This window comes from Giraffa tippelskirchi, chromosome 1 (genome assembly GCF_054371585.1).
Source record: "Giraffa tippelskirchi isolate mGirTip1 chromosome 1, T2T-mGirTip1v1.2.pri, whole genome shotgun sequence".
Taxonomy (NCBI): domain Eukaryota; kingdom Metazoa; phylum Chordata; class Mammalia; order Artiodactyla; family Giraffidae; genus Giraffa; species Giraffa tippelskirchi.
Window position 1 is genome coordinate 156,893,385 of NC_137275.1, and position 24,572 is coordinate 156,917,956.

The following is a 24,572-nucleotide window of genomic DNA, read 5'->3' on the forward strand; positions in this document are numbered from 1 at the left end:
CATGGCTGCAATCACCATCAGCAGTGATTTTGGAGCACAAAAAATAAAGTCAGCCACTGTTTCCACTATTTCTCCATCTATTTGCCATGAAGCGATGGTACTGGATGCTATGATGTTAGTTTTCTGAATGTTAAGCTTTAAGCCAACTTTTTCACTCTCCTCTTTCACTTTCATCAAGAGGCTCTTTAGTTCTTCTTCACTTTCTGCCATAAGGGTGGTGTCATCTGCATATCTGAGGTTATTGATATTTCTCCCGGCAATCTTGATTCCAGCTTGTGCTTCCTCCAGCCCAGTGTTTCTCATGATGTACTCTGCATATAAATTAAATAAGCACGGTGACAATATACAGCCTTGACATACTCCTTTTCCTATTTGGAACCAGTCTGTTGTTCCATGTCTAGTTCTAACTGTTGCTTCCTGACCTGCATACAGTTTTCTCAAGAGATAGGTCAGGTGGTCTGGTATTCCTCTCTCCTTCAGAATTTTCCACAGTTTATTGTGATCCACACAGTCAAAGGCTTTGGCATAGTCAATAAAACAGAAATAGATGTTTTTCTGGAACTCTCTTGCTTTTTCGATGATCCAGTGGATGTTGGCAATTTGACTTGTGAAGTCAAGTGAGCCTTAGGAAGCATCACTACGAACAAAGCTAGTGGAAGTGACAGAATTCCAGTTGAACTATTTCAAATCCTAAAAGATGATGCTGTGAAAGTGCTGCACTAAGTATGTCAACAAATTTGGAAAACTCAGCAGTGGCCACAGGACTGGAAAAGGTCAATTTTCATTCCAATCCCAAAGAAAGGCAATGCCAAAGAATGCTCAAACTACCGCACAATTGCACTCATCTCACACGCTAGTAAAGTGATGATCAAAATCTCCAAGCCAGACTTTAGCAATACATGAATCGTGAGCAGGGTACTCAGGCGAAAACAAACTTGATCATAAAAGACGCACACATTCCAAAGTACCTGTGATATTAATGTCGGAGTGGAAACCAGAAACGAAATTGGCATCCTCCTCATAATCGAGCATTACCTCTGATCTGACAGCCAGACAAACCAACTCCCTTTCCACACTTTCCCCATCCCCACCCCTCCTCTGAACTCCACGACTTCCTATTTCTCGTGCTACCCCAATACCTCCCAGGGTAAGAGTTAACATGTGCAAGGTTATCTTCCAGCTAGCACAGGAATTCACTAGCCACTATTTGCCTTACCAATATTTTTAGTTCCCTGGCCTAACACAGCAGATGATTTAATTTAAAATTATTAATTTTATTTCATTTAATTAAATTTTATTTATATTTCATGACAAATACCATTTACAGACTATTATGTGCCAAGCAATATAGTACCATTACATGGATATAAAAGACAATCCCTATGCCAAATCTCATTTGTTCAATATGATTACCCAGAGGGTCAAATCTCTTTAAGTATGTGCATCTGTTAACATGAAAGGGGCAGAGATCCATTCTACAAAAATGTCATTTTACAAAATTTTATAGAAGGCCAGAAAAATATAGAAAGATATAATAGGTTAGGAGAAAAAAATCCCTCGTGCTTATAGCAGAGGACAGTATATCAAAACAATGGCAGCAACCACAGCTACATCTAGTACTTAATGTTCACAGCTATGATACACTCTAAACTTCCTCTCCAGCAGCTGTCTCAGTGCTACTAATAAATACTGTAAAGCAATGTCTTCAAGTCCCAGAAGGGGTATTCCCATGATCTAAAGAGCTCCTGCCCTTGCCCTGGTGACATACCTGTGTTAAAAAAAAGTCAAAGTGGATTTGCTGAAGTGGGAAAATAGGAAGGGCTAAATGAGGCTGAAAATAACTCCAAAAATATCAAATGCCAACTGAAGCAAAAAGGAATGATCCTATTCCTGTTTCTGTAGTGGAAGTGGTGGTAGTATTATCCTTATTATTACTATTATATACAATAGAAATGCTTAACATTCAGTCAGGGACAATATTTAAAACAAAAGAAAAGCTAAGAACCTTTGCCTACATTTGAAATAAAAGTAATCTGATGTTAAATGTTTCCACCTCTGTCTCCTTATATTATACAATAGAAGACTTACTGTGAAGAGTAAACTTTGACAAATCAAAGATGGGAGTAAAAGTTAACTAGGAACTTGAAATAACATTGTATTTAATGACTAATATACACGAAACATGAGAGCTAAACAAACAAGCAAAATCCTTGTGCTTGAATAACTTGGATTCCACTTATTGCTTCACAATAAATTTATCACATCACTTGTTTTATTATAAAAGACTGAAACTAACAAGATGGATGATGCTCTTATTCACTCAGTTAGACATAGTTTTTTTAATTTTATTTTTTTAATTTATTTATTTTAATTGGAGGCTAATTACTTTACAATATTGTAGTGGTTTTGCCATACACTGCCAAGAATCAGCCACAGGTGTATATGTATTCCCCATCCTGAACCCCCCTCCCATCTCCCTCCTCATCTCATCCCTCTGGGTCATCACAGTGCATCAGCCCTGAGCACCCTGTCTCATGCATTGAACCTGGACTGGCGATCTATTACACATATGAAAATATACATGTTTCAATGCTATTCTCTCAAATCATCCTACGCTCGCCTTCTCCCACCGAGTCCAAAAGACTGTTCTATACATCTGTGTCTCTTTTGCTGTCTTACATATAGGGTTATCGTTACCATCTTTCTAAATTCCATATATATGCGTTAGTATACTGTACTGGTTTTTTTATTTCTGGTTTACTTTACTCTGTATAATAGGCTCCAGTTTCATCCACCTCATTAGAACTGATTCAAATGTACTCTTTTTAATACCTGAGTAATATTCCATTGTGTATATCTACCACAGCTTTCTTATCCATTCATCCGCTGATGGGCATCTAGGCTGCTCCCATGTCCTGGCTATTATAAACAGTGCTGTGATGAACATTGGGGTACACGTGCTTCTTTCAATTCTGGTTTCCTCAGTGTGTATGCCCAGCAGTGGGATTGCCGAGTCATATGGCAGTTCTATTTCCAGTTTTTTGAGGAATCTCCACACTGTTCTCCATAGTGGCTGTACTAGTTTGCATTCCCACCAACAGTGTAAGAAGGTTCCCTTTTCTCCACACCCTCTCCAGCATTTATTGTTTGTAGACTTTTGGATAGCAGCCATTCTGACCAGCATGAAATGGTACCTCATTGTGGTTTTGATTTGCATTTCTCTGATAATGAGTGATGTCAAGCATCTTTTCATGTGTTTGTTAGCCATCTGTGTTTTCTTTGGAGAAATGTCTGTTTAGTTCTTTGGCCCACTTTTTGATTGGGTTGTTTATTTTTCTGGAATTGAGCTGCAGGAGTTGCTTGTATATTTTTGAGATTAATTCTCTGTCAGTTGCTTAATTTGCTATTATTTTCTCCCATTCTGAAGGCTGTCTTTTCACCTTGCTTATAGTTTCCTTCGTTATGCAAAAGCTTTTAAGTTTAATTAGGTCCCATTTGTTTATTTTTGCTTTTATTTCCATTACTCTGGGAGGTGGGTCATAGAGGATCCTGCTGTGATTTACGTCGGAGAATGTTTTACCTATGTTTTCCTCTAGGAGTTTTATAGTTTCTGGTCTTAAGTTTAGATCTTTAATCCATTTTGAGTCAGTGGACATAGTTGATGTGATGAGTTCTCAAAATAGTTTTAGGGATGAAGACAATACTATTTAATTCCTAAAAGCCTAGTGAAAGTGAACAAGAAGTAGGAGAAAAGAACAATTCTCAACAATGGAGCCAGAGAGCATGAGTGTGTGTGCCACAGTCTCTGGCAAGACTTGATCTAGGACAGCCTGACACACCTTGAGCTTGTCCTCAAACCTCAAACTGACCTGGAGCATTGGTCAGTTTTTGGAGCACCCTGATCCACAGCTGTCCATCTCCCAAATGAGGTCATACTCTGGCCCAAAGAGCATTTGTCTTCTGTTTGGATGCTTTCCGGGCCAGAGTATGCAGGGAACACCATAACCATGGAATCTTGCAAACTAAAAGCTGCCTGGCAGTGACAGTATGCAGCCCCCAATACAGGAACTGTCAGTTCAGAGACTTCGTTTTTGTTTGTTTGTTTGTTTGTTTGTTTAAGGCCACTCCATGAGGCTTGCGGGATCTTAGTTCATCGACCAGGGATTGGACCCAAGGACCCAGGAACCCGCAGTGAAAGCACCAAGTCCTAACCACTGGACCACCAGAGAACTCCTCAGAGACCTTACTTGAAATTCAAACTCTGATTCAGAAGGGCTGTGGCTTTCTGTAAAGTAGATTCTCATATGGTGATCACTGCCTTCTCACCTACTTCAGGCTTCTTTTTTCTTTTAATATTGAAATGAAATAGAGAAGGTAAAATTTCTTTTTAAGCTCCAAAGTATTAAAATTCTTTATAAACTCTACAATGATATGTAATACATATATTATGTACAAATCCATCCAATCATCTTATTTTCATATGATCTGTTTGTCAACTCTATCCTGCAATATTTTATGGGGGAGGGGAAGAGACTACATTTAATCATAAGTACATGATGATGACTATACAAATTTTAACTTAGTTTTAAAAGTCAAACACATTGGCACATTCTTGAAGGTAAGTATTTTATATTCCTGAAATTACCTCATCAAATTATTCATCCCTCTTCTATCTCCAAGAATTCTTGTCTACCTTTGAACCATAGCATTGTTCAAGCATAGACTAACCTTGATAACTGCCTTTCCCAGACTCATGATATTCATAAATATTCTGGGGAGGAAAGTCTTAAATATTTGGGGGGGTAAAAGAACCTTCAGGATATTTAAATACTCTCATCATTACACAATTCCAAATGAAAATCTTCCCTTTCAGTCTCTAAACACCGCTCCTACTTCTGGTCTCTTTTTAGTGCACCTTCATCCACTTGCTTTTTAAAAAAGACACTTCTTATCTTCCAATATACAGAAGTGGGAGAATGTTTTTTCCATAGTGGTTTTTAAATATTCTGATCATTTGGCATCGTACGCCTAGGAATTTCCTCTCCTGCTCCTCATCTTCAACTATAGTTGACTAATGAACCTCCAAAGTTACACTGTGATCTCAATGGTATATATTAATATTTACCTCACTATATGATGCACTATAAGATGTCAGGCAATGAAAATAGACCGTACAGTTTCACAGGTTTTTAGATTTTTAAAATATCAAATTACTTCTCACAACAACTTCACAAAAGATGAGGACAGGGCAGATATTAAACATACAAGGACATGGACACTATACACATTTAATGAATCCAGTGTTTTTTATTACTATAATTACCGCTTTTTTAATATATGCATATATTCCAGCATAGCAACATTCAGAAGCTCTGAGTCTCATCTTGAAAGCCACAGTTTGCTGTACAAACAAAAAGAGTAGGGCAAAGGAAAGATCCCATGGTGCCAATGCATCAAAGTTTGCGAAATCTGTGAAAATGTTACCAGCATAAGAGTCTTTTCTTTCCCAACTATATTCTCAACAAGAACAAAAGAAGAGCTAACAGAGGAACGGCAGCTCTCAGAGCAAGGTCTATGTACTCCAGGAGATACGCAGCACAATTTCATGTGGTCTGTACAGTCAAATATACTTGCACAATAACAGAACATGTTATTTGCCTATGTCACCCTGTTGATATTTTTAATGGTGACACAAGAACAATAAAGGGTAAAACTGTTGGTGCCTTAGCTTGAGTTAAGACAGGGGCTCCAATGCAGTAATTATATACTCAATTATCTCAAATTTGCAGTTGAGGGTGAGGGAGTTCTCATAACAATGCCTTGATGAAGAAAAAATATGTTTATAAATTTTATTAAATTTGTGATAAAATGGGGTGTATGCATAAAGTACTTCTGCTGTATACTATAGCTCAATGGTTATCGTGGGAAAAGGTAATGGACAAATAATTGATTCACACGATAAATGACCTGCCTTTTTCATGGAATACCATTTTTACTTGAACAAATGATTAACAGACAAACTATGGTAATTCAGATTTGGGTATCTGGGAGGAATTTTCATGAAAGTGAACAAAGAAAGCTGTCATCTTAATTTGAAAAAAAAAAAACAAACTACTGATAATATTTTTTGACAATGGTGAAATTCAAGCTTCTAAGTCAGAATTATAACTTCCAAAAATGTGTATCCACTTTTGTGAGCTTGACAGCTTCCCAATAATTAAAGCTATTTCTGATGGAATTGATGGTGATAATAACAAATATACCTTTTTTATAGTATAAAAAGACCTATATGACACAGATCTTTGTTTATCAATATATGACATTATAAAATCACACATGTGTAGAAGAGCCAAAGTGCAAGATAGATCAATAAATTTTCAGTTTAATAGAGAACAAAAGGTTCACTGATGGGATTCAGATTGCATGTTGCAACTAGTCTTTTAACAAAACACCTTGTGTCAAATTTTGTGTAGTGTCAAATTAGAATATACATATTAAAATGGTGGGTGGTCCTAAGATGGCAGAGGAATAGGACAGGGAGACCACTTTCTCCTCCACAAATTCATAGAAAGACCATTTGAACGCTGAGAAAATACCACAAAACAACTTCTGAATGCAGGCGGAGGACACCAGGCACCCAGAAATGCAGCCCTTGTCTTCGAAAGGAGGTAGGACAAAATATAAAAGATAAAAATAGAGACAAAAGAGTTAGGGACGGAGACCCGTCCCGGGGAGGGATTCCAAAAGAGAAGTTTCCAAACACAAGGAAACCCTTTCACCAGCGGGGCTATGGGGAGTTTTGGAATCTCAGAGGGCAACATAACCAGGAGGAAAAAATAAATAAAGAAAACCCACAAATTATGCGCCTAACTGCAACTCCAAGCAGAGAAGTAGCCCAGATGCTAGTATCAGCCACCAGCAAGCGGGGGCTGAACTGGGAAGTGCAGGTGGCATTGCTCAGGGTAAGCACCAGGCCTGAATGTCCTGAGGGCAATCTGAGGGATCTAAGGTGAGATAGCAACCCAAACCCTGGGATTGCCAGAGAGAAAAAAAAAAAGAGGAGAGAGAGAGAGAGAGAACATTCCTGCTCTAACCTAAGGTACTGCCAGCCGGCTCAAAGAACAAAGGACTGATTGACTACCAGAGGAGAGCCAGCAGGCAGCAGACTGGCCCATCCCGGGCTCAAAGGACAAAGGACTGAGTGAATACCAGAGGAGAGCTAGCAGGCAGCGTACTGGCCTATCCCCCACCGGAGGCAGCGAGGCAGGCGGGAGACAGCCAGTGGCAGAAGGCAAGGGGCAAACTTGGCCCCAGAGACAGCATCCCCTACCAAACTGCCAGCATGCTCCCAGTTGCTAACCAATTCTTCCTGGGATCCTGGATGGTTGACATCCGCTAGGAGAGTCGCAGCCAGAGGTCAGCTCCCCAGAGAAGACACACTGCGCACCTGAGACGGCGCCCCGCTGCACACCCAGGAAACCAAGCAGCTGGGATGGGGGAGGTGATAAGACGCACCGCCCAACTGGGGAGAGTGCGCTTGCCAAGAACCTGGTCGCCTGAGCTGCTCGGACCTGGAAGGGAACAAAACGCAGGCCCAACCGAGACTGTGCCTTTGTGGAGTACCCGAGAACCTGAACCTGAGCAGCTTAGATCTGGAAAGTGAACGCAAACTAGGGCCCGCCTTAGACAGTTCCCCTGCAGAGCAACCTGGAGCCTGAGCAGTGTAGACCGGGAAAGCACACACGCCATGAGTGGGGGCAACCCCAGTGTGGCCCAGACAGACACTGCGAGCACTCCCCATACATGCCAGTGATATTTGTTTGAAGTGTTCCTCCCTCCCTGGAGCACAATTGAACAAGTGAGCCTAAATGAATGACCACCTTTGTTCACCCCCTTGTGTCAGGGTGGAAGTTAGATAATGAAAAGACTTGCAAACAGAGGAAGCCAAAATAAACAAAGAAGAGGGAACCACCTTGGAAGTGACAGGTGCAACAGATTAAAACCCTGTAGTTAGCATTGTCTACATTGGAAAGGACCTGTAGACCTTGAGAAGAAGTATAAGCTGGAACAAGGGACTATCTAAAACTGAACTGACCCACACTGCTCTCAACAGGTCCAGAGAAATTCCTAGATATATTTCATAATTAATAAAGATCAATCACAAAGAACAAATATTAAAAGCAGGAAGGGAAAAACAACAAATAACACCCAAGGGAATTCCCATAAGGATAACAGCTGATCTTTCAATAAAATCTCTTCAGGCCAGAAAGGAATGGCAGGACATACTTAAAGTGATGAAAGAGAAAAACCTACAACCCAGATTACTGTACCCAGCAAGGATCTCATTCAAATATGAAGGAGAAATCAAAAGCTTTACAGACAAGCAAAAGCTCAGAGAATTCAGCACCACCAAACCAGCTCTGCAACAAATGCTAAAGGATCTTCTCTAGACAGGAAACACAGAAAAGGTTTATAAACTTGAACCTAAAACAACAAAATAAATGGCAATGGGATCATACTTATCAATAATTACCTTAAATGTAAACGAGTTGAATGTTCCAACCAAAAGACAAAGACTGGCTGAATGGATACAAAAACAAGACTCCTATATATGCTGTCTATAAGAGACCCACCTCAAACCTAGAGACACATACAGACTGAAAGTGAAGGGCTGGAAAAAGATATTTCACGCAAATGGAGGCCAAAAGAAAGCAAGAGTAGCAATAGTCATATCAGATGAAATAGACTTTAAAGTACAGGCTGTGAAAAGAGACAAAGAAGGACACTACATAATGATCAAAGGATCAATCCAAGAAGAAAAAATAACAATTATATATGCACCCAACATAGGAGCACCACAATATGTAAGGCAAATACTAACAAGTATGAAAGGGGAAATTAACAATAACACAATAATAGTGGGAGACTTTAGTACCCCACTCACACCTATGGATACATCAACTAAATGGAAAATTAGCAAGGAAACACAAACTTTAAATGATACAATGGACCAGTTAGACCTAATTCATACCTATAGGACATTTCACCCTAAGACAATGAATTTCACCTTTTTTCGCAAGTGCACACGGAACCTTCTCCAGGATAGATCACATCGTGGGCCATAAATCTAGCCTTCGTAAATTCAAAAAAATTGAAATCATCTCAAGCATCTTTTCTGACCACAATGCAGTAAGATTAGATGTCAACTACAGGGGAAAAACTATTAAGAATACAAACATATGGAGGCTAAACAACACACTTCTGAATAACCAACAAATCAAAGAAGAATTCAAAAAAGAAATCAAACTATGCATAGCAACAAATGAAAATGAGAACACAACAACCCAAAACCTATGGGATTCAGTAAGAGCAGTGCTTAGGAGAAGGTTCATAGCAATATAAGCCCATCTCAAGACACAGGAGAGAAATCAAATAAATAACCTAACTTTCACCTAAAGCAACTAGAAAAAGAAGAAATGAAGCACCCGAGGGTTAGTAGAAGGAAAGAAATCATAAAAATTAGGGCAGAAATAAATAAAAAAGAAACAAAGGAGACCATAGCCAAAATCAACAAAGCTAAAAGCTGGTTCTTTGAGAAGATAAATAAAATAAGCAAACCTTTAGCCAGACTCATCAAAAAAAAAAAAAAAAAGGAGAGAATCAAATCAACAAAATTAGAAATGAAAATGGAAAAATCACAACAGACAACACAGAAATACAAAGGATCATAAGAGACTACTATCGGCAACTATATGCCAATAAAATGGACAACTTGGAAGAAATGGACAAATTCTTAGAAAAATATAACTTTCCAAAACTGAGCCAGGAAGAAACAGAAAATCTTAACAGACCCATCACAAGCAGAGAAATCGAAACTGTAATCAGAAATCTTCCAAAAAACAAAAGCCCAAGACCAGACGGCTTCACAGCTGAATTCTACCAAAAATTTAGAGAAGACTTAACACCTATCCTACTCAAACTATTCCAGAAAATTGCAGAGGAAGGTAAACTTCCAAACTCATTCTATGAGGCCACCATCACCCTAATACCAAAACCAGACAAAGATGCCACAAAAATAGAAAACTACAGGCCAATATCACTGATGGACATAGATGCAAAAAATCCTTAACAAAATGCTAGCAAACAGAAACCAACAACATATTAAAAAGATCATACATCATGACCGAGTAGGCTTTATCCCAGGGATGCAAAGATTCTTCAATATTCGCAAATCTATCAATGTGATACACTACATTAACAAATTGAAAGATAAAAACCATATGATTATCTCAATAGATGCAGAGAAAGCCTTTGATAAAATTCAACATCCATTTATGATTAAAAAAAACCCCAGAAAGCAGACATAGAAGGAACATACCTCAACATAATAAAAGCCATATATGATAAAGCAACCACAAACATTATCCTCAATGGTGAAGAATTGAAAGCACTTCCCCTAAAGTCAGGAACAAGACAAGGATGCCCACTCTCACCACTACTGTTCAACATAGTTTTGGAAGTTTTAGCCACAGCAATCAGAGAAGAAAAAGTAATAAAAGGAATCCAGATTGGAAAAGAAGTAAAACTCTCACTGTTTACAGATGACATGATCCTCTACACAGAAAACCCTAAAGACACCACCAGAAAATTACTAGAGGTAATCAATGAATATAGTAAAGTTGCAGGATATAAAATTAACACACAGAAATCCCTTGCATTCCTATACATTAACAATGAGAAAACAGAAAGAGAAATTAAGGAAACAATTCCGTTCACCATTGCAACAAAAAGAATAAAATACTAAGGAATAAATCTGTCTAAAGAAACAAAAGATCTATATATAGAAAACTATAAAACACTGATGAAAGAAATCAAAGAGGACACAAATAGATGGAGAAATACACTGTTCATGGATCGGAAGAATCAATATAGTGAAAATGAGTATACTACCCAAGGCAATCTATAGATTCAATGCAATCCCTATCAAGCTACCAACAGTATTTTTCACAGAACTAGAACAAATAATTTCACAATTTGTATGGAAATATGAAAAACCTCAAATAGTCAAACCAATCTTGAGAAAGAAGAATGGAACTGGAGGAATCAACCTGCCTGACTTCACGCTATACTACAAAGCCACAGTCATCAAGGCAGTACAATGCTGGCACAAAGACAGAAATATAGATCAGTGGAACAAAATAGAAAGCCCAGAGATAAATCCATCCACCTATGGGCACCTTATCTTTGACAAAGGAGGCAAGAATATACAATGGAGGAAAGACAACCTCTTTAACAAGTGATGCTGGGAAAACTGGTCAACCACTTGTAAAAGAATGAAACTAGAACACTTCCTAACACCATACACAAAAATAAACTCAAAATGGATTAAAGATCTAAACCTAAGACCAGAAACTATAAAACTCCTACAGGAAAACATAGGCAAAACACTCTCTGACATAAATCACAGAAGGATCCTCTATGACCCACCTCCCAGAGTAATGGAAATAAAAGCAAAAATAAACAAATGGCACCTAATTAAACTTAAAAGCTTTTGCACACGAAGGAAACTATAAGCAAGGTGAAAAGACAGCCTTCAGAATGGGAGAAATTAATAGCAAATTAAGCAACTGACTAAGAATTAATCTCAAAAATATACAAGCAACTCCTGCAGCTCAATTCCAGAAAAGTAAACAACCCAATCAAAAAGTGGGCCAAAGAACTAAACAGACATTTCTCCAAAGACATACAGATGGCTAACAAACACATGAAAAGATGCTCAATGTCACTCATTATCAGAGAAATGCAAATCAAAACCACAATGAGGTACCATCTCATGCCGGTCAGAATGGCTGCTATCCAAAAGTCTACAAACAATAAATGCTGGAGAGGGTGCAGAGAAAAAGGAACCCTCTTACACTGTTGGTGACAATGCAAACTAGTACAGCCACTATGGAGAACAGTGTGGAGATTCCTTAAAAAACTGGAAATAGAAACTGCTATATGACCCAGCAATCCCACTGCTGGGCATGCATATCGAGGAAACCAGAATTGAAAGAGACATGTGTACCCCAATGTTCATTGCAGCACTGTTTACAATAGCCAGGACATGGAAGCAACCTAGATGTCCATCAGCAGATGAATGGATAAGATACCTGTGGTACATTTACACAATGGAATATTACTCAGCTATTAAAAAGAATGCATTTGAATCAGTTCTAATGAGGTGGATGAAACTGGAGCCTGTTATACAGAGCGAAGTAAGTCAGGAAAAAAAAAAAAACCAATACATTATATTAACGCATATATATGGAATTTAGAAAGATGGTAATGATGACCCTATATGCGAGACAGCAAAAGAATCACAGATGTAAAGAACAGACTTTTGGACTCTGTGGGAGAAGGTGAGCGTGGGATGATTTGAGAGAATAGCATTGAAACATGTATATTATCACATGTGAAACAGATCCCCAGTCCAGGATCGATGCATGAGACAGGGTGCTCAAGGCTGGTGCACTGGGATGATCCTGAGGGATAGGATAGGGAGGGAGGTGGGAGGGAGGGTCAGGATGGGGAAAACATGTATACTCATGGCTGATTCATGTGAATGTAAGGCAAAAACCACCACAATATTGTAAAGTAATTAGCCTACAATTAAAATAAATAAAAATAAAAAAAATTGGTACTAAAATACTGCACTCGTTCCAACCATGTATCTCTGGCAAGCTGGACTTCCTTCAATATAGTTCAACCAGAACGATGCCCAATAGACTCAATGCAAAAGCAGACATGAGAATCCAATTTTCATTAAACTCAATGTTAACGAGTTCTGCAAAAAATGTAAAACAATGCTATTCTTTTCTTTATTTTTATGGTTTGGGAAAAGTGTTATTTTTTACGAAAACAAATTCTTATGCACTTATTATTGCTACTTTAAATATTTCCCTGTTTTCAGTTCAGTCACTCAGTCATGTCCGACTCTTTGCGACCCCATGAACCACAGCACACCAGGCCTCCCTGTCCATCACCAACTCCCGGAGCTTACCCAAAATCATCTCCATCGAGTTGGTGATGCCATCCAGCCATCTCATCCTCTGTTGTCCCCTTCTCCTCCTGCCCCCAATCCTTCCCAGCATTAGGGTCTTTTCCAATGAGTCAGCTCTTCACATGAGGTGGCCAAAGTATTGGAGTTCCAGCTTCAACATCAGTCCTTCCAATGAACACGCAGGACTGATCTCCATTAAGATGGACTGGTTGGATCTCTTTGCAGTCCAAGGGACTCTCAAGAGTCTTCTCCAACACCACAGTTCAAAAGCATCAATTCTGCGGTGCTCAGCTTTCTTCACAGTCCAACTCTCACATCCATACATGACTACTGGAAAAACCATAGCCTTGACTAGACGGACCTTTGTTGACATAGTGATGTCTCTGCTTTTTAATATGCTATCTAGGTTGTTCATAACTTTCCTTCCAAGGAGTAAGCATCTTTTAATTTCATGGCTGCAATCACCATCTGCAGTGATTTTGGAGCCCAAAAAAATAAAGTCTGACACTGTTTCCAATGTTTCCCCATCCATTTCCCATGAAGTGATGGGACCAGATGCCATGATCTTCGTTTTCTGAATGTTGAGCTTTAAGCCAACTTTTTCACTCCCCTCTCTCACTTTCATCAAGAGGCTTTTTAGTTCCCTGTTTTAACCTTCAGCAAATAAGTACCATTAAGACAAATCTATAGGGAGGGAAAGGGGCTGGGATTGGGAGAGAAGGGAAGGGGAAGGGAGGGGAGGACGTTACAGAAAGGAAAGGAGCTGAAACTTTTTTGGGGTCCTCAACATGTTTGTATGCATAAGTTGTCCTGAGAAAACGACTGAGAATCACTGAAATATATATGTGCATTTTCACCCAAAAGTCATCACAGTCATTGTTGAGCAAAACAGCACTAATAAAGCTGGTGTAGACTGTGTTCTCACAGGCAAGCAAGAATGTCATAAACTACTTTCCTCAACTAACAAGTAACACTAAAGCAAAAACAAAACAACCAAATACTGCAAGAAGGCCTTTTCTCCCTTTTCTTTCATTAAGGTTTGCAAGGTTTGCAAGCTACAGCAGGAAAAAAAAAATTCTATGCCAACAACGGTTGGTTATCTTTTTTCTTGATAAGTCTCTTACCTAACAGCAGAAATCTAGATTTCTAGACTATTTTGTTTACAGAAGCATGCCCATTACTCTGTAGCAAGTACAGTAGAGTTAAGACAATCATGCCCCTAAACACAGAGCAGCTCCTTAAATCTACATTAGCTCTTCTAAATTCACAGAAACAGGTTACAAAACAGCTCCAGACACCATGTTGTCAGGAATGTTCTGAATACAGAAACATAAGGTGAAAACACTGCTATCATACAAGCTGCACCTTCAGTAGTTGCTTTGAAAGTTTTCAATCGCAACATCACCAAAAAAACAATCAGTTGTTTTATTCTATAGAACTTGCCTGCCTACAGACCAAGCATCAAACTCCTGGATCATATGCACAATATCCCAAATCTGTTGATTTTAGTAGTATTAAAAATGTTGTTATACCTAGGAAACCAAGCTTTGCCTCCAACTTTGAATATTTCTGAAATAAGAAAGCTCTTGGAAAAGGGCAGTGGGAATAGATATGCATACAGAACCCAACAAGAGTCCTTAAGAAGAAATAACAGTTAAACCATGGTATCCTATCTATACATATGACAGCTGGGTACTGAGAGGTCAACCACAACTTTGCCTCTATAGTTACTTGCAGATAAATCACAGTAAAGAGCCCCTCACAGGCAGCCTGCTTACAGCTTCCCTCAGTCTTCCAATGTGTTTTAAATACTTCTCCAAAATGATCCTCTCCCTGCTTACTATTCAGATCATACTCATTGTGATATTGCAATATAAAAAGAAACATATATTCAGTCTTTGTCCTGGTTTCTGGCATACAGCTTCTAAAACCCTTGGAATATTCTGAATGATATGGGTAAGAGGAACATCACTGGTTAAAATACCTGGTCTTAGTCCCTAGTTCCTGACACAAGAGTTTCTAAGACCTTTGGAAACACAGAACTGAAAAGTGTCTTCTGCCTGCTAATGAGATAACAGGAGGCACCTAGATAGTTTCAGGATGAAGGCTGGTCACCAGAAAGAAAAGACCAATGCATGACTACAGAGTCAATTCATGACTACAGTGTTAGCACTTTAGCCCCACCTCTGACTTCAAGGGAGGGGCTGGAAACTCAGTCAATCGCCAATAGACCCTGATGGAATCAATCATTTAAACATAACGGGGCATCCACAAAAACCCTAAAACAACAGGGTTTAGACCGAGTCCAGGGTCAATGTACCTGCAGAGGAAACAAAAGTTCTGCATACACCTACCCACTTCCTACCTTGCCCTGTTCATCCCTTCTTTTTGGCTGTTTTCCTGACTTCTATGAGCCACTCTAGCAAATTAGCAAACCTGAGGAGGGAGTTGTGGGAAGCCCCCAGACTTTATAGCCTATTGGTCAGGTGTAAGGACTTGCAATTGGCATCTGAAGTGGGGACAACCCATGAGACTGGACTGACTCCTTAATTTGTGAGGTGCTATGCTAACTCTGAGTCTTTCGTCTCAGAAAGGAATTAAATTAAATTGTAGAACATCCACCTGATAGCTAATGAATTGCCTGGTTTGAGAAAAGTAAGCCACATCTTTGCTGTCAGAAGTATTCTCATTTGCAGGATCTACCCTCTCCTCAAGACCATGAAAATTCTATTTTTCTAAAGATCAATCAGTCTCAAGGTATAATTAAAAATGTGTCTTGTCCATATGTAACTATGAAGTCTGAAAGTCAGTAGTACATCCCATGCTGACCCAGAGACTCCACAGCAGTAACAAAGGTGAATGTGTGCCAAGTTGCTTCAGTCTTGTCTGACTCTGTGTGACCTGAGGGACTGTAGCCCACCAGGCTCCCCTGTGCATGGGATTCTCCAGGCAAGAATACTAGAGTGGGCTGCCATGCTCTTCTTCTGGGGATCTTCCCGACCCAGGGTTTGAACCCACATCTCTTATATCTCCTTCATTGGCAGGTGGGTTCTTTACCACTAGTACCACTTGGGAAGCCCAACAAAGGTACTACAGGGGAAATATTCAATCCTGCAGAGCATATGAAGAGGAGGAGGAGGTTCCCAGAAAGTTGGGAGCTCAGGGAATTTCCGAAAACTTTCTGGTGGGACTTCCTGGGTGGTCCTGTGGTTTAAAGTCCACAATGCAGAGGACATGGGTTTGATCTTTGGTTGGGGAACTAAGATCCCACATGCGGCTGGGCAAGGAAGCACGTGCTCCGCAACTACTGAGCCCGTACACTCTAGAGCCTGTGCTCCACAAAAAGAGAAGCCACCGCATTTTCAGCAATTAGAGAAAGCTTGCACACCACAACAAAGCCCCAGTGCAGCAAAAAAAACAAACAAACTGGTTCTGAAAAGAAAGTCAGGCTTGCTGCAATGCACTTTAGGATCTTAAAATGTTCAGAGAATCTTCTTAAAATTTCTACTTATACTAATCTGAAGGCATACCCTATTGTTTAGACAGCAACTTTCCCCTTCAATTAATAAAACTGCCCAAAGGGCAGTGAAGGCCCGACTAAGAAGTGACCTCAGGGATTATTATAGATGTATACTTTAAAGTTTAATGATTAAGCGTTTATTTCGTTTACTTTCTATATAAAGCACTTTATATTGCTTATCATATAAAAGCATATGTTTTTTTAAAGCTTATATAAGATTGAAACTATAAAATATTTTAAGATATTAGTTTAAGTGATCACAAAATTAAATCTATTACAAATACTGTACAGTTAAAGTAATAAATTAGAAAAGAAATGTAATAAAGGCTCTGACTTTGCAGCCTACAACAGTTGATATTCAACTATTCTCAGTTAAGCCTGGCTACAAGAATAGCTGTCTGGTCCAAAAAATTAAAATAAATTAACACAGTGTTTCACTCATGTAATCTATGCAGTCTTAATGTTTGGTTATAAGTCTAAACCTCAATTTCTTCATCTGCAATATATGAGCTACCAGCAGTACAGCAGCTGCTCATTAGTAAGTGAGACCTAGGGCTTCCATAGATTATAGTTCCTTTCCTTCTAGGTCTCCAGAAAATTTCTGCAAAGATCATCCAGTAAATTACTTAAAATGTATGCCTAACAAGTTAACTTTTAACATGACAAGACAGGTTGGGACAGAAAGAGCCAATCTAGACACATACCCAGTTATCTTTAATATAAAAATATTTCAAGATTTATCCTTTCAGGGGAAAAAAAAAGTCTTTATTCTCCCATTCTGTCAAAAACATCACTGAGTATATTTATGATAATAAAAAAAATTAGTCTTGAATAAGAAACACAGATGCATCAGTTCAGTTCAGTTCAGTCGCTCAATCGTGTCTGACTCTTTGCGACCCCATGAATTGCAGCACACCAGGCCTCTCTGTCCATCGCCAACTCCCGGAGTCTACCCAAACCCATGTCCATTGAGTCGGTGATGCCATCCAACCATCTCATCCTCTGTCGTCCCCTTCTCCTCCCGCCCCCAATCCTACCCAGCATTAGGGTCTTTTCCAATGAGTCAACCCTTCACATGAGGTGGCCAAAGTATTGGAGTTTCAGCTTCAACATCAGACCTTCCAATGAACACCCAGGATTGATCTCTTTTAGGATGGACTGGTTGGATCTCTTTGCAGTCCAAGGGACTCTCAAGAGTCTTCTCCAACACCACAGTTCAAAAGCATCAATTCTGCGGTGCTCAGCTTTCTTCACCGTCCAACTCTCACATCCATACATGACCACTGGAAAAACCATAGCCTTGACTAGACGGACTTTTGTTGGCAAAGTAATGTCTCTGCTTTTAAATATGCTATCTAGGTTGGCCATAACCTTCCTTCCAAGGAGTAAGCGTCTTTTAATTTCATGGCTGCAGTCACCATCAGCAGTGATTCTGGAGCCCAAAAAAGTAGTCTGACACTGTTTCCACTGTTTTCCCATCTATTTCCCATGGAGTGATGGGACCAGATGCCATGATCTTAGTTTTCTGAACGTTGAGCTTCAAGCCAAATTTTTCACTCTCCTCCTTCACCTTCATCAAGAGGCTCTTTAGTTCCTCTTCACTTTCTGCCATAAGGGTGGTGTCATCTGCATATCTGAGGTTATTGATATTTCTCCCAGCAATCTTGATTCCAGCTTGTGTTTCTTCCAGCCCAGCGTTTCTCCTGATGTACCCTGCATATAAGTTAAAGAAGCAGGGTGACAATATACAGCCTTGACGTACTCCTTTTCCTATTTGGAACCAGTCTGTTGTTCCATGTCCAGTTCTAACTGTTGCTTCCTGACCTGCATACAGGTTTCTCAAGAGACAGGTCAGATGGTCTGGTATTCCCATCTCTTTCAGAATTTTCTACAGTTTATTGTGATCCACACAGTCAAAGGCTTTGGCATAGTCAATAAAGCAGAAATAGATGTTTTTCTGGAACTCTCTTGCCTTTTTTATACACAGATGCATAGAACAGTCTTATGGACTCTGAGGGAGAAGGTGAGGGTGGGACGTTCTGGGAGAATAGCATTGAAACATGTATATTATCATATGTGAAACAGAACACCATTCCATGTTCGATGCATGAGACAAATGCTCAGGGCTGGGGCAATGGGATGACCCAGAGGGATGGGATGGGGAGGGAGGTGGGAGTGGGGTCCAGGAAGGGGAACACATGTAAACCCATGGCTGATTCATGTCAATGTATGGCAAAAACTACTACAATATTGTAAAGTAATTAGCCCCCAACTAAAATAAATAAATTTATTTAAAAAAAAAATTACTGTCTTTTACAAAAGTATTCAAAAGTAAGTGCTCATTTTAAAATATGTAAATAAAATTATGGCATGACCATATTATGTCAGCATTGAAGAGGTGTTTTTGAAGAATATTAATGGATATGATATAATATGAATATATACACTATAACATATAATATTAAGTGATATAAATATTACATTAACAGATGAAAAATCAGCACACAAAACCAAATATTGGGGATGATGTCAGTTCTGTAAGAAATATGTTTAAAAATCTGGAATAAAGGAAAAGGAAGACAAGTTTTTACAGTTATAAAAATATGCAGTTTTTAAAGCTGAAAAAATACTGCAGTCAGAAAATATTAGGTAGTTCCTATGAACCGGGGGAAACCTTAGTTTACAAGCATACATATGTTGGATTTACTCTCTCCACAGAACAGTCTTTCTGAACAACTTTTGCTGAGTAAGTGCAAGTGGAGTTCTCAACAGAAAAACATTTGGGCCACTGTGCAAAGGCCAGGAGTTGCTGACGGGACCCAGCAAATAAGAAAAGCCATTGACACTGCTCCAGCACAATTTCCCTCTATGAGTCCCCACAATGATTCTGCTGCTGGGGTTTTGCTCCAGTAATGTGTTTTGGCTCATATAGCACTATTCTCTGCTATGAAGAGCACGACAGCATCTGTTATCTTTCAGGTACTTGAGCAAAATCTCAGTCCTGGGAGGCATTATATACGGTTTCAGATGTCCTGGAGGAAATTGTGGGAGAAAAGGGTGAGAGGAGAGGAACCAGGCATGAATGAGCCAAGAAATTCAAAGTTGGAAACTATTGCTCCCATACAAACTATTGTAAAATTTGAGTGCAAACCATATTCGATGATTTTATGAATTGCTAAACTTCAAAGGTTTCTGAAGTTGTGTTCAAAAGTACAAAATAGAAAAAAAATTACAAGTCTTTTAGGTCTAATTTTACTGGGAAGAGATGACATTATGAGAAATTTAATTCTGTATTACAGTACTCGAAAAATGCTAATGTAATACTGGATAACAGAGAATTCCACTGTTTAAGGCCAAAAGCCCTTAAAAGAGGAGACATAGTTTTACTCTTTGTTCATACCCTCACAATAACTAAGATGTCAAAATCATTTCAAAAGGATACATCCCAACCCATTCAATATACTACTTTAAACAGCCATAATATTCCAAAGCACACTCCTTCAAAACTCCTAATACACGAAAGTACTCTGATACTTACAGCACACTTTTCAATCTTGAAAATACTTGTCAATGATACTTACTGTACCTCTGGGGAGGCAGGTTTCAAGGAGAACTTTGGCATTACCACCATTACTTAAATTTCTGAAAGAACACTAGTTCATATTTCATATATGCATATATTCTCACAACACAGACGGATAACAAGGAGCATTGTCAATGATCTACTCCATCAATAAAGAAGGCTGGTTCTTATCAGAAAAATTTATATGTGTTCACTTCAACTTCTTTTATCAGTACTGGGGCTATTATTGGAGAGTTGCTAGTGTGATAATGTAGAAAGAATGCAAATTTGGGAATCAAGCAGAATTTAAAGCCTGTTTTCTACCAATTTCCAGCCTTATGACCTTAAGAAGTAAATTAGTGTCTCTGAGCTTCAGTTTCCTCACCAGAAAAAATGATAACACCACCTATCTTAAAGAATTATAAATAATAATTGCTAATAATGTACATAATAGAAAGCAGCATACTCAATTGTCATATCACGGTGAGGATGTTGTTCAGTCGCTCAGTCGTGTCCAACTCTGCAACTCCATGGATTGCAGCGTGCCAGGCTTCCCTGTCCTTCACCATCTCGTGGAGCCTGCTCATGTCCACTGAGTCGGTGATGCCATCCAACCATCTCGTCCTCTGTCGTCCCCTTTTCCTCCTGCCTTCAATCTTTCCCAACATCAGGGTCTTTTCGAATGAGCTGGCTCTTCACATCAGGTGACCAAAGTTTCAGCTTCAGCTTGAGTCTTTCCAATGAATATTCAGGACTGATTTCCTTTAGGATTCACTGGTTTTATCTCCTTGCAGTCCAAGGGACTCTCAAGAGTCTTCTCCAACACCACAGTTCGAAAGCATCAATTCTTCAGCACACAGCCTTATATGGCCCAACTCTCACATCCATACATGACTACTGGAAAAACCATAGCTTTGACTAGATGGACCTTTGTTGGCAAAGTAATGTCTCTGCTTTTTAATATGCTGTCTAAGTGTGTCATAGCTTTTCTTCCAAGGAGTAAGCATCTTTTAATTTCATGGCTGCAGTCACCATCTGCAGTGATTTTGGAGCCCAAGAAAATAAAGTCTCTTACTGTTTCCTGTTTCCTCATCTATTTGTAATGAAGTGATGGGGCTGGATGCCATGATCTTAGTTTTCTGAACGTTGAGTTTTAAGCCAGCTTTTTCACTCTCCTCTTTCACCCTCATCAAGAGGCTCTTTAGTTCCTCTTTGCTTTCTGCCGTAAGGGTGGTGTCATCTGCATATCTGAGGTTATTGATATTTTGAAAACTCCTTTTAAGAAAGCTCACATTATCTTTGTAAAACTAGCAGCCAACATGGCACCAAAAGGAATTTATTCTGAGCATCAAATAAAAGATAGGTGAAAGAGAGCTTGTGAAACTCATTTTGTACTGGACAATATGACAAATGCTAGAGATAAGAAACAAAAATAAACAGTCCCTTGCCTTCAAGGAGTTCAAAACTTCCCACGGGTGAAAGCTCTGGTTTCTTAAACTATTTCATTAACAACACCTGTTTAAAAATGGCCAAAACAAAATCACAAAGAACAACTAGCATATGTTGCAGTTTACCTGCCAATACATAAAGAAAATTTAAAAATCAAAAAGGTTCTCTTAGCTAAAAGCCAACATTGGTCATCTATATTAAGCACAGCAGAATCCTTGTACATTTTAACCCAAGAATTAACAGGGTATCACCTGGCAGATCACATAAAACAGTTGCTAAGGAGACAGAGAACTTTGTGCAGAGCAGCCACAATGCCAGAAACTAGAGAAACAGGGCGTAGGCTACACAAGAGGATGTTTGGAAACAAGAAGAGGACAAGGTAGCAAGCATTCATTCTGTAGTTTAATGTCCAAAACCATCAGCTTTTGGTTCTTCTTGCTGTTCCTCAAATATGCCACACTAACTGCCTTCCTCGGGGCGTTTGTACTCACTGTTCTCTCCCGCGAAGATTCTTACTCCAGATCCTTGGTTAACTCACTTAAAGGCATTATAAAGTATATTTCCTCAAGAAAAGACCTTAAGAACTATAGAAACAGTTGCTGCTGCTGCTGCTAAGTCGCTTCAGTCGTGTCCGACTCAGTGCGACCCTACAGACGGCAGCCCACCAGGCTCCGCCGTCCCTAGGATTCTCCAGGTAAGAATACTGGAGTGGGTTGCCATTTCCTTCTCCAGTGCATGAAAGGGAAAAGTTAAAGTGAAGTCACTCAGTCGTGTCCGACTCTTAGCGACCCCATGGACTATAGCCTACCAGGCTCCTCTGTCCATGGGATTTTCCAGGCAAGAGTACTGGAGTGGGGTGCCATTGCCTTCTCCAGAAACAGTTGAGTAATACTCAAAATGTTAATACATCATCACAAACCTTTTTGCCTTTGGTTTCTACTTTTTTGTTAGCAAAACAAAAAACCCTACACTTTTCAATCTTGAGAATGTTTACCCATAACAAAACAAAACCAAACATCAATAGTAAAACAATGGAACATCAGTGTAGAATTAAGAGGCTCATATGATATGTACTTAGAAAAAAGCCACCTCATCATTTCCCTAAAGCTGGAAACATAGAACCAGAAAAAAGAAAATGAATAAAACAATGTCATATAGAATTTAAATGATGATAAAGTGAGCCACTTTCTAAGAACTCACTGGGAGCCTTACACATATTACTTAACAACCCTCTCCGCAGCGAAAACTCTTTTTTCTAAAATCCATGACAATGGTCCCCAAATGTCAGCCTGCAGAAATGACAGCCCAGAACTAAGTTTTTAACAGTCAGAGACAAAACAGAGCAAATGAAAATCATAAGTAATTACAAAATTAAATTTTTAAAGCTACATTAATTTTTTAAACTTCACGTTTATTCTCAATACTCATAGTTTCATAACCAAACAAAAGATTGTTAGGAGAATAGGAAACAGGAGTCCAAAATGGCGGTGGCTAAAAGACAAGGAAGAGAAAAGCCCGCGAAAATAGAACAAAGGAAGGTCTGAGGACCTGAGTGAGAACTTCAAGTAGAACAGCACTCCTGGCTAAGCCCAATTTCCATAGGGCAGGCCCAGGGGGAGAAAAAAAAAACATACAAAAAGAGGAGCCAAAGCGCTCTCTCTCTCTCTCTGTTTCCCTCTCTCTCTCTCTCTCTCTCTCTCTCTCTCACTCTCCCTCTCTCTTTCTCTCTCCCGTGCGCTGGCACGCTCCCCCACTCTCTTCTCTTTGCATCATTGGGTCAGCATGCCCTCACGCTTCGAGGATGGATTCTCCTGCTATTATCTAAATAAAATAGAGCTGTAACACTAATTTGTCTAAGAGCTATAACATGGTCTGTCCAAGACCCGAGATCTGTGACCCACTGAGGGCTTTAATGTCCATCGCTCCAAATCTTTGTTGTGACGAGACAAGAACCAAGGAGCATACACTTGCCTGACAAGATGAAACTAAAAATGTAGAAAATGCAGAACAAAATACAGGGTAATTCAATGGCCTGTATCATTAAGACATCATTGTCTCCAAGGAAAGGGGGTTGTGTACAAGTTTAAGCAAACACAAAGTTATATATGAAGATAAAGGAAAATCAAATATCAGCAATTTCATACATTTCAACCTAATACAATAACTCATTTTTCTAAAGAAGGGAATGAACCACACAATTATACGATCAAAGGCTGTTCCTCAGATATTTTCTACAAGACTTTAAGAGTAACAAGGCACACATGAATTCAAATAAATTAGCCATGACTATCATTTTACAGTACTAATGCTGTCAGCATTTACAGACACCTGATCATAAGACTTCATAACAACCATTAGTTTCAAGACTGACTGAGAAATATAGAAAGCAACCATGTAACATAAGTTAAAAAGCCAGCATGGTTTTGTCTAATTCAATCAAACCCTTACCAAGCCACTAGCATAAGGGCAAGGTGTTTTTTATTTTTATTCCCTATATTGCAGAAAAAGTCAGGGCCCTTGGGACTCCAATGGAATTCACTAACAGAAATCAAGTAATACAGAGAATGCCCATATATTATACAGCTGAGTGCTAGATAAAATATCCATTAAATCTGAGTGCCAACAATATCTACTGTTTTATGTCCACATAATGCAGAAAACACTGGCTGTGACCTAGCAACAAACATCCCAATACAACCCGCTTAAAAATCTGCTGAAGTTGCTGTTTTATTGCTTAAACAGAAATATAACTATGCTTATTATGAAAGTATAGCATTACCTCAAGCTAATAAGAACTGATGGAACAAAGAAGAGATCATTATGTACAAATTAATAACATTTGGAGCATGACATGCAACAATCGTAAAGCAACATTTGTTTTTCAAAACTAGCAGACAAAAAGATTTTTTTTACAGAGGGGAAACACTGTTGATATGGAATACTCCTATACTGCACTATTTTGCTTTACCATGAAAGCACAGCATGAAACAATGGGACTA

The 24,572-nt window shown here is 39.1% G+C and overlaps 1 protein-coding gene across 23 annotated transcripts in view; it reads right to left on the reverse strand.

Moving 5' to 3' along the window:
* KDM4C (lysine demethylase 4C) overlaps positions 1–24,572 on the reverse strand; it is a 435,647-nt gene that overhangs the window by 186,242 nt on the left and 224,833 nt on the right. The window lies entirely within an intron of this gene.